At 43.6% G+C, this 11645-nt stretch overlaps 1 long non-coding RNA gene across 2 annotated transcripts; it reads left to right on the top strand.

The window, feature by feature from the left end:
• The first annotated feature begins 9518 nt into the window (after positions 1 to 9518).
• LOC123184550 (uncharacterized) lies at positions 9519 to 11057 on the top strand. 2 transcript variants are annotated; one of them, XR_006492990.1, is made up of 3 exons: positions 9519 to 9803; positions 10056 to 10146; positions 10640 to 11057. It is a non-coding gene; the product is annotated as an uncharacterized lncRNA (long non-coding RNA). The 2 variants fall into 2 exon arrangements; XR_006492991.1 differs by having other exon boundaries at positions 9571 to 9803; positions 10801 to 11057.
• Positions 11058 to 11645: the final 588 nt, after the last annotated feature.

Here is an 11645-nt window from a genome sequence, read left to right as displayed (position 1 = left end):
GCTTCAGGGGAAGCTTCGGCAGCTCGTTTGCTGCAATTTGTTTCTCGTTCCTCTATCGCTTGTACGCTTGCTTGCAGCGCCTCCATTTGGGTCTGCTGCACTTTTTTCCTCCTCTCCTGGCATTTGTAACCGCCTGTGTCCGGAAACCCAACCTTCCACGGAATGGAGCCTGGCGTGCCTCGTGTCCGTCCAGGGTGCTCAGGATTCCCGAGGGCCATTGTGAGCTTGTCGTTCTCTCTGTCTAGAACGAACGTCCCTTGCTGCGCTGCTTCGATATACTGCTGAAGCTTCTTGAATGGTATGCCCATTTGATCGTTCGTCCAAATGCACTTCCCTGATACAGGGTCCAAGGTTCCGCTAGCCCCGAAGAACCAAGTCCGGCAACGGTCTGGCCAGTTAATTGTCTCTGGTTCGATCCCTTTATCAGCCAGATCATTCTCAGTCTTGGACCACTTAGGTCGGGCTACGAGGTAGCCACCTGACCCCGTGCGATGGTGATGCTTCTTCTTCGCAGCATTTTTCTTGTTTGTCGCCGACATCTTCTTACTCTTTTCTGATGTCTTGTGGGCCACAAATGTGGGCCAGTGATCTCTGATATTCTCATATCTTCCCTTGAATTCTGGTGTCTCTTTATTTTTGACCAACTTATTCAGATCTTTCTTCCACCTCCTGAATAGTTCTGCCATCCTCTTAAGAGCAAAAGACTTGATTAATTGCTCTTTAACTGGCTTCTCCGGATCATCCTCTTGCGGTAGGGTGAAATTTTACTTCAACTCATTCCAAAGATCATTTTTCTGCATATCATTGACATAAGACACCTCATGGTCTTCTGTAGCCGGCTTTAACCATTGCTGGATGCTGATCGGGATCTTGTCCCTAACCAAAACCCTGCACTGAGCAACAAATGCGCTCTTTGTCCGGAGGGGTTCAATCAGTTGGCCGTCGGGCGCGATTGCTATGATCTCAAACTTTTCATCTGAGCTCAACTTTTTCTTCGGGCCTCGTCTCTTTACCGAAGTTGTGCTCGATACGGAGGGCTAGAAAAAAGAACAAAGACTTAATTAATATGTGTACATACCAAAACAATGAATGCATCAATTAGCTAGTCAGCAGAAGCTTAACTAATATATATATACCTGGCCGGACTCGGTTCGGTCACCGGAGACGTCATCACGGTCTCCTTCTTGCACCGGCATTGGGTCACCGGAGCCGTCCTCACGGTCTCCTTCTTGCACCGGCATTAGTTCACCGGAGCCATCATAATCATAGCCAGCTGCTTCCAGACCATCGGTGTTGTTGAGAAACAACGAGCAGACGGCGTCACTTCCTCGTGCGATTATGTCCCCCAACAACTCTTCTTGTACTTCGTCTCGGGCGGTGTCCATAGTTTCTACAAATATTTACAACATGGCAATTATTACTCAAACAAGACATATGGATATATTAGTGGCAAACATAGAACTAATATTAATTAGTGGCCTCGACGCTGCTTCTCTAGGGTTTGGGGTGGCCTCGACAACGCTTCAAGGATAAAAAAAGAAAAGGAATAAGAAAAAAAAGAGGAGAAGAAAGAATGAAGGAGTAAGAACTCCTCTATTCTTTCTTCTCCTCTTTTTTTTCTTCTTCTTCCTCTTTTTTTATTGAGAACGAGGGTGGTCGAGGGTCACCGAGCGGTAGAGGGAACCCTAAATAGAAAGTATCGTGGGTGTGAGATACATGTGGCCGTCGGTGTCGGACACTACATCCACGCCCCACAAGTGACGTGGGCGTTGAAGCCCGCGTCACTTGTGGGACGTGGATGTAGTGTCCGACACCGACAGCCACATGTATCTCACATCGACGATACTTGCTATTTAGGGTTTCCTCTACCGCTCGGCGACCCTGACCCTCGACGACGCACGTTCCCGATAAAATAAAGAGGAAGAAGAAGAAAAAAAAAGAGAAGAAGAAATCTTTCTTCTCCTCTTTTTTTCTTCTTCTTCCTCTTTTTTTTATCGGAAATGAGGGTCGTCGAGGGTCGCCGAACGGTAGAGGAAACCCTAAATAGCAAGTATCGTGGGTGTGAGATACATGTGGTCATCGGTGTCGGACACTACATCCACGTCCCACAAGTGACGTGGGCGTCGAAGCCCGCGTCACTTGTGGGACGTGGATGTACTGTCCGACACCGACGCTCACATGTATCTCACACCGACGATACTTGCTATTTAGGGTTTCCTCTACCTCTCGGCGACCCTCGACGACCCTCGTTCCCGATAAAAAAAAGAGGAGGAAGAAGAAAAAAAAGAGGAGAAGAAAGAATAGAGGAGAAGAAAAGAGGAGAAGAAAGAATAGAGGAGAAGAACTCCTCTATTCTTTCTTCTCCTCTTTTTTTCTTCCTCCTCTTCTTTTTTTATCCTCTTCTTCCTCTCATGTTCGACGACCCTCGACCCCTCGGCGACCGTCGACCCCCTCTCGACCCTTGACCCCTCAGCGACCCTCGATGACCCTCGTACAAGATAAAAAAAAGAGGAAGAAGAAGAAGAAAAAAAAGAGGAGAAGAAATAATAGAGGAGAAGAACTCCTCTATTCTTTCTTCTCCTCTTCTTTTTCTTTTTCCTCTTCTTTTTTTATCCTCTTTGTCCTCTCATGTTCGGCGACCCTCGACGACCCTTGTTCCTGATAAAAAAAGAGGAAGAAGAAGAAGAAAAAAGAGGAGAAGAAAGAATAGAGGAGATCTTCTCCTCTATTCTTTCTTCTCCTCTTTTTTCTTCTTCTTCTTCCTCTTCTTTTTTTATCCTTTCCTTCCTCTCATGTTCGACGACCCCCTCTTAACCCCCTCTCGACCGTCGACCCCCTCTCGACCCTCATATATAAAACATTTTCTTCCTTCTTCTTCCTTCTATTCCTTCTTCCTAAATATATAAAACTTTTTTTAAAATGAAACTAACCTAAAATGTACTAAATCAGAGAACACATATAGATAAAACTTTTCTAATAAAAAAAATCTAACTTTTGCATATATGTATTTTTAAAACATCATTACAATTGAAAAAATACAAACATATATACCTATATGAACATACATAAAAAACATATATGAACATACATACAAAAACATATATCTAAAAGATACATACATACATATATATATATATATATATATGAAAATCTAAAAACATGTAAAAAACATGTATAATTAAAAAACATGCACGGCGGCGGCGGGGGCGGCAGATGCGCGGTGCTCACAGAGGCGGCGACGCGTCAGGGCAGGGGACGGCCGGCGAGGGCGCGGGCGAGGGCGCAGGCGACGGTGACGATGGGCGCGGGCGCGACGACGGGCGCGGGCGACGAGGGCGCGGGTGAGGGCGCGGGCGACGGCGACGACTGGCGCGGGCGACGGCCGGCCAGGGTGCGGGCGACGACAACGACGGGCGCGGGCGACGGTGATGGCTGGGGCGGCGTGCGGCGTCGGGGTAGCCTGGCGGTCTCGAGGAGGTCGGCGTCGTCGGGGGCAACTGGCGAGGGAAATCTGAAAATTTCACAAGTCCTGGTTATATACCAAAGGCATTGGTCACAGTTCGTGGCACAAACCGTGACCAATGCCCCCTTTAGTCCCGGTTGGTGCCACCAACCGGGACCAAAGGCCTCTTTTCAGCAGCCCAAAGGGCGGGAAGCGGCAGCCTTTGGTACCGGTTAGTAGCACCAACCGGGACTAAAGGGGGGCATTGGTCATGATTTGTGCCACGAACCGTGACCAATGCCCCCTTTAGTCCCAGTTGCTGGCACCAACCGGGACCAAAAGCCTTGTGCTGCCCCGCGCCAAAACTTTAGTCCCACCTCGCTAGCTGAGAGAGCTCAAGAGTGGTTTATAAGCGCTACTGCGCCTTCCCTCTCGAGCTCCTCTCAAATGCATGGTATCATCATAATAGTTGCGGGAGAAAGTCTTCACTTTTTCTTCGCTTGTGTCATTTTCTTATTGCGCCGTAACCATGGATAATCTTCATCATTTATTAGGATGCTTGGGTCAGCCTTGACATTGAAGGGAGGAATTTCATGAAACTTTTCATAATCTTCAGACATGTCTATCTTGCCGTCCACTCCCAGGATGTCCCTTTTTCCTGAAAGAACTATGTGGTGCTTTGGCTCATCGTATGATGTATTCACTTCCTTATCTTTTCTTTTTCTCGGTTTGGTAGACATGTCCTTCACATAGATAACCTGTGCCACATCATTGGCTAGGACGAACGGTTCGTCAGTGTACCCAAGATTTTTCAGATCCACTGTTGTCATTCCGTACTGTGGGTCTACCTGTACCCCGCCGCCTGACAGATTGACCCATTTGCACTTAAACAAAGGGACCTTAAAATCATGTCCGTAGTCAAGTTCCCATATGTCCACTATGTAACCATAATATGTGTCCTTTCCGCTCTCGGTTGCTGCATCAAAGCGGACACTACTGTTTTGGTTGGTGCTCTTTTGATCTTGGGCGATCGTGTAAAATGTATTCCCATTTATCTCGTATCCTTTGTAAGTCAATACAGTCAAAGATGGTCCCCTGGACAACAAGTACAACTCATCACAAACAGTGTTGTCACCTTTAAGACGTGTTTCCAACCAACTGCTAAAAGTCCTGATGTGTTCACATGTAATCCAGTCGTCGCACTGCTTCGGGTGTTTGGAGTGCAGACTGTTCTTGTGTTCATCGACATACGGGGTCACCAAGGTAGAGTTATGTAGAATTGTGTAGTGTGCTTGAGACCAAGAATATCCGTCCCTGCATATTATTGAGTCACTTCCAAGAGTGCCTTTTCCAGTCAGTCTCCCGTAATACCGCGATTTAGGGAGACCTATCTTCTTAAGGCCAGGAATGAAGTCAACACAAAACCCGATAACATCCTCTATTTGATGGCCCATGGAGATCCTTCCTTCTGGCCTAGCACGGTTACGGACATATTTCTTTAGGACTCCCATGAACCCCTCAAAGGGGAACATATTGTGTAGAAATACGGGCCCTAGAATGACAATCTCATCGACTAGATGAACTAGGACATGCATCATGATATTGAAGAAGGATGGTGAGAACACCAGCTCGAAACTGACAAGTCATTGCGCCACATCACTCCTTAGCCTTGGTACGATTTCTGGATCGATCACCTTCTAAGAGATTGCATTGAGGAATGCACATAGCTTCACAATACCTAGGACGTTTTCGGGTAGAAGCCCCCTCAATGAAACCGGAAGCAGTTGCGTCATAATCACGTGGCAGTCATGAGACTTTAGGTTCTGAAACTTTTTCTCTGGCATATTTATTATTCCCATTATATTCAACGAGAAGCCAGTCGTGACCTTCACACTGAGAAGGCATTCAAAGAAGATTTCTTTCTCTTCTTTCGTAAGAGCGTAGCTGGCAGGACCTTTATACTGCTTCGGAGGCATGCCGTCTTTTTCGTGCAAACGTTGCAGGTCCTCCCGTGCCTCAGGTGTATCTTTTGTCTTCCCATACACATCCAAGAAGCCTAGCAGGTTCACGCAAAGGTTCTTCGTCACGTGCATCATGTCGATTGAAGAGCGGACCGCTAGGTCTTTCCAGTAGGGTAGGTCCCAAAATATAGATTTCTTCTTCCACATGGGTGCGTGTCCCTCAGCGTCATTCAGAACCGCTAGTCCACCGGGACCCTTTCCAAATATTACGTGTAAATCATTGACTATAGCAAGTACGTGATCACCGGTACGCATGGCGGGCTTCTTCCGGTGATCTGCCTCGCCTTTGAAATGCTTGCCTTTCTTTCGACATTGATGGTTGGTCGGAAGAAATCGACGATGGCCCAGGTACACATTCTTCCTGCATTTGTCCAGGTATATACTTTCAGTGTCATCTAAACAGTGCGTGCATGCGTGGTATCCTTTGTTTGTCTGTCCTGGAAGGTTAATGAGAGCGGGCCAATCGTTGATGGTCACGAACAGCAATGCCTCTAGGTTAAATTCCTCCTGTCTGTGCTCATCCCACGTACGTACACCGTTTCCATTCCACAGCTGTAAAAGTTCTTCAACTAATGGCCTTAGGTACACATCAATCTCGTTGCCGGGTTGCTTAGGGCCTTGGATGAGAACTGGCATCATAATGAACTTCCGCTTCATGCACATCCAAGGAGGAAGGTTATACATACATAGAGTCACGGGCCAGGTGTTGTGATTGCTGCTCTGCTCCCCGAAAGGATTAATGCCATCCGTGCTTAAAGCAAACCATACATTCCTTGGGTCCTTTGCAAACTCATCCCAGTACTTTCTCTCGATTTTTCTCCACTGCGACCCGTCAGCGGGTGCTCTCAACTTCCTATCTTTCTTCTGGTTCTCACTGTGCAATCGCATCAACTTGGCATGCTCTTCGTTTCTGAACAGACGTTTCAACCGTGGTATTATAGGAGCATACCACATCACCTTCGCAGGAACCCACTTCCTGGGGGGCTCGCCGTCAACATCACCAGGGTCATCTCACCTGATCTTATACTGCAATGCACCGCATATCGGGCATGCGTTCAGATCCTTGTATGCACCGCGGTAGAGGATGCAGTCATTAGGGCATGCATGTATCTTCTCCACCTGCAATCCTAGAGGGCATACGACCTTCTTTGCTGCATATGTACTATCGGGCAATTCGTTATCCTTTGGAAGCTTCTTCTTCAATATTTTCAGTAGCTTCTCAAATCCTTTGTCAGTCACAGCATTCTCTGCCTTCCACTGCAGCAATTGGGGTACAACCATTTTTTGTGATCCTCTAACATGCGATCGAACTTCAGCTTCTCCTTTTGACTTTCGCATTGCGTCCTTGCATCGACAATGACCCGGCGGAGATCATCATCATCGGGCACATCGTTTGGTTCCTCTTGATCTTCAGCAGCTTCACCCGTTGCAGCATCATTGGGCACATCGTCTGGTTCTTCTTGATCTTCACCAGCTCCCCCCGTTGCAGCATCACCATCTTCAGGGGGCACATAGTTGTCATCGTATTCTTCTTCTTCGTCGTCTTCCATCATAACCCCTCTCTGTGCCTCGTCCAAACATTATAGTGTGGCATGAAACCCTTGTAAAGCAGGTGGGAGTGAAGGATTTTCCGGTTAGAGTAGGACCTCGTATTCCCACATTCAGTGCATGGACAACACATAAAACCATTCTGCTTGTTTGCCTTAGCCGCATCGAGAAACTCATGCACGCCCTTAATGTACTCGGAGGTGTGTCTGTCACCGTACATCCATTGTCGGTTCATCTGCGTGCATTATATATAATTAAGTGTCCAAATTAATAGAAGTTCATCATCACATTAAAACCAAAGTGCATACATAGTTCTCATCTAACAACATATAGCTCTCCAGAGCATCTAATTAATTAAACCATACATCGAAACTATGTAAAACATTTCAATGCGAAAACAAATGCGATCATAATCGCAATCAAGGTAACAATTGATCCAACGACATAATGATACCAAGCCTCGGTATGAATGGCATCTATCTATCTATCTATCTATCTATCTATCTATATCTATCTATCTATCTATACCTCTATACCTATACTAATTCTAGACTTCCTAAAAATTCCCATGTTAACTAGATTTTACAAGCCGTTAATCTGGTGGGACCTAATAATTACGCTGTAGATTAACTCCAGGTTCAATATTTTTTTTTGGAACAAACTCCATGTAGAATCTTTTTTTTTACACAAACTCCATGTATAATCTTTTTTTTGACAAACTCCACGTTCAATCTCAGGATAACTCCACGTTCAATTTATGACCCGCATGCCCAATCTTTTATTTTTTTAGAAAAACTCCACGTTCAATCTATAAAAAAGTTCCCCACGTCTAGGGAGAACTCCACGTCCAATTTATGGCCCGCAAGATCCAACCTTTTTTTTTCTTACAAACTCCATGTTAAATCTATGGAAAACTTCTCCACGTTCAATCAAGGGAGAACTACATGTTCAATTTACGGCCCGCGCGTCCAATCTATTTTATTCTCACATAACAAACTCCACGTTCAATCTATTGAGAACTTCTGATATTTTGGAGGTCCAACAGCCCAAGCGTGTTTGGATGGAAATCCTGGGACCGTGCCTATCCATGGCGGCGACAAAGACGGCGGCCAGATCTGGACTGCTCCCTGCTACGAGGAAGGAAGTGCCGCCGCTCCGTCTCCGGGTGGTGGCTGCTTTCAGTCCAGAGGAAGAAGGAAGGGTCGATGCGGTTGCTCCCGGCGTCTTAGTTGAAAAGGCAAAGAACCTACCCCCTCTCCAAATTTTCTTCTTCGAGTAATCACTTTTCCAATTTTTTAGGATGCAATTGCTTCATGTACACAGCCTATTTTGTGCTTGATTAGTGAGAGTGCCTGGTAGCTTCATGTACCGTGACCTATTTTGCTTCTCCGTCGCGTGATTGTCGCCACTTCTTTCTCTAAATGCAAGGTCGTTTATTCTTTAGAGGAAATAGTCAAATAGATGCGGTGTTGGGGCCGTGCTGATCAATGAGGAGCTACATGGTGTGAGACACGCAGCACACACATGTCCTGCAAGTGGCCGGACCTATGCGTATCGGTCGACAATGGTGAGATCAAACTGGTGTTATGGAACTCTGTCCAGCAAACAACGTATTTTCTCTTCGCATGGCCTTTCCTCTGCCAGTCTGAATCTGAATTATGTCTTTCTATTTTACAATGTGTTGGAAGTGTTTGATGAATTGTTAAGTTGCCAATAGTTGAATTCATATAGAAGAGTCTTACTAACGAATTTGTTAAGTCTTTCATGTACTGTGTTTCAAAACTGCATTTGTATTCACTAAGGACATTCATGTTTTCAACCAGCACTAGCGCTTTAGTTGTATGACGTATGGTTTGTAACTAAACTGCATACTGATTGCACCTGGACAGTCGAAGTATAACACAATTTCAAGTTTCAAATTGTGTCTTTCTTCTAAGATTGTCACCACTTCTTTCTCTAAATGCGAGGTCGTTTATTCTTTAGAGGAAATAGTCAAACAGATGCGGTGTTGGGGCAGTGCCGATCAATGAGGAGCTACATTGTGAGACAAGCAGCACACACATGTCCTGCAAGTGGCCGGACCTAGGCGTATCGGTGGACAATGGTGAGATCGAACTGGTGTTATGGAACTCTGTCCAGCAAACAACGTCTTTTCTCTTTGCATGGCCTTTCCTCCGCGAGTCTGAATCTGAATTATTTCTTTCTATTTTACAATGCGTTGGAAGTGTTTGATGAATTGTTAAGTTGCCAATAGTTGAATTCATATAGAAGACTTTTCCTAACGAATTTGTTAAGTCTTTCATGTACTGTGTTTCAAAACTGCATTTGTATTCACTAAGGACATTCATATTTTCAACCAGCACTGGCGCTTTAGTTGTATGAGGTACGGTTTGCAACTAAACTGCATACTAATTGCACCTGGACAGTCGAAGTATAACACAATTTTAAGTTTCAAATTGTGTCTTTCTTCTAACTCTACCCTCTCATCTACAAATAAGTTATTTCACCATAAGTTTTTATGTTGTTCGCATTCCACCAGGAAGATGAAGTAGAACTCTACTTATCTTAATAATTTAGTGCAGTATGATATATGCAACAGTTGTCCTAATCATTAAAATTTTCCAAAGAGTATCCTTCGGTTTGTTTGCTTCCTATTTCCAAAAGGTCTCTACTGTTTGTTTTTTAGCTGAGATTTTTTTATTTAGGTACTTCACTAGAGAGGAGCGATCTGCAACAGTTGGCTGCTATGTATATATATGTTACGGGCCAGCGCACAGATTTTTTGCCGTCGAGTAAGTTCAAGCCCTTAAGATGATTTCTAAATTTCATAGTGTTAGTTCAAATTATGTGATCTTTATAACTGAAGTTGATCATAATCATTCTGTGTACAGAGCATTTGAAAATGTTGTTCAGTAAATGACTGAAATTAGAAGTATGCCTATTTGTAGCATATTGTAGAGGGGTAGTTCCACTTCCAAGTATCAAATGTACCTTATGTTCAGATAAATTTTTCCTTTATATTGAATACATCTCATGCCTTGCAGGATCAACTTCCTACACACAAGTGAATTACTTCTGGAGTTCAATTGTTACTACATTGAAGAGAAATACGATAGCATCTAATAATCCACTAAGGTATTCAATGTGTTTTCTTCTTTGGTTGAAAATTGCTTCCCGTCCATTGCATAATGTGTAGAAATATCATAGTACTTCTGCTGAAGTCATAAAAAAACGCTTCCATTACATAATTTGTACAGAAATCATAGAGTGCTTACTATTGGCATCCTCGCCTTTCGTTGATGACAGAACTTGGTAACCACACTAAATAGCATTTATTTTTCGGCTGAGAATGCTTCCTCCAGCGGATAAATCTGTGTACTATGTCCTGAACATCACGAGATAATGCGAATGTCGTATGGCTTTCAACCCACCAACTTTTCTTGATTGTCTTTGAATTTCAACATAGTGATTAGCTACACAATTTCTTACCAATTAGAAAGAACTGAACTGTTTCTTTACTTTCTACTGTAGTCTTTGCATTTTAACTGCACTTTTTTTATGAAAGGTACATTCATCACATCGTCAAACTATGGGTTTACACCACAACATTTCCTTTCTCATGTATTAGGTTGCTAGGCAAAACCATGACAGCTACAAGATGAATTTTAAGCTCTATAAAAAGAATATATCAGAAGTGCATGGATCCTATTCTTTACCTTTTTTATTCGGCATGTGGAGTTACCGACTTCATATTCTATGTGGATATAAGGATGGATTTACTTGGGTCAGGCACACTTTGTTGTGGGGTTACGGCTACAAGGGGATGCTTCATCAGAGATCAGGGTTGTTGGTACAAAATATGAGGTGACTATTGGAAATTTATTCAGATCATTGTAACAGAAACTCATCAATTCCCTGCTATTGATTATTTTCCGAATTGGAGTATGTGCCTAATCACTGTTTTGTCTTTGTACCATTAGAGCTTTACAGCCATTTTATTGGGGATAAAATGAAGTGATAAACCTACAGTACTTGAAAATATTATTTCCTTTGTGGGGAACAGACAAAATGGGGAAAGGCCATGGCAGCCACTGAATTTTTTGCCAACTACTAGCTGTAATCTGAGGAATGTACCGCTTTTGTGAAAACTTCATCTTAGATATATGAAAGAATATTTCTCTATATGTATATTTCAGGTGGAAACCTGCAACTTTTAGGCCTAATATATACTTTTCTTAATGAAAGTTTGATCGAACTAGGAACAACTAATTAATCATGTTCTCTGCATACGTGTGTCATTCATTATATACGTATATTATACATATCTAATGCAATATAAGAAATCTTTAGAATCTTGACAAGAACTTTGTTCCAGAAAGGACCATGCTTCTTTCTCCTATATCTTATAGGTTGATTTTGTCAACTACGTAAATTAAATCTTCATGCCCTATGCCTCGGGTTTTGTACTGTTCTATCCATTTCGAGAAAATCTGTGGAAATCCTAATGTTCAGACCTAGCTATGACAAATAGTTCATGTACTACTATTTCGGTAGTCATACTTCACTAAGAGGACACAAATCTATACTCTGCCAAATTGTAATAATCCTCATAAGCGTACAACACTATATGTCAT

This window comes from Triticum aestivum, chromosome 2A, assembly GCF_018294505.1.
Source record: "Triticum aestivum cultivar Chinese Spring chromosome 2A, IWGSC CS RefSeq v2.1, whole genome shotgun sequence".
Classification (NCBI taxonomy): Eukaryota; Viridiplantae; Streptophyta; class Magnoliopsida; order Poales; family Poaceae; genus Triticum; species Triticum aestivum.
The sequence above is the reverse complement of the archived record's forward strand: the minus strand, read 5'-3'. Positions and strand labels throughout refer to the sequence as shown.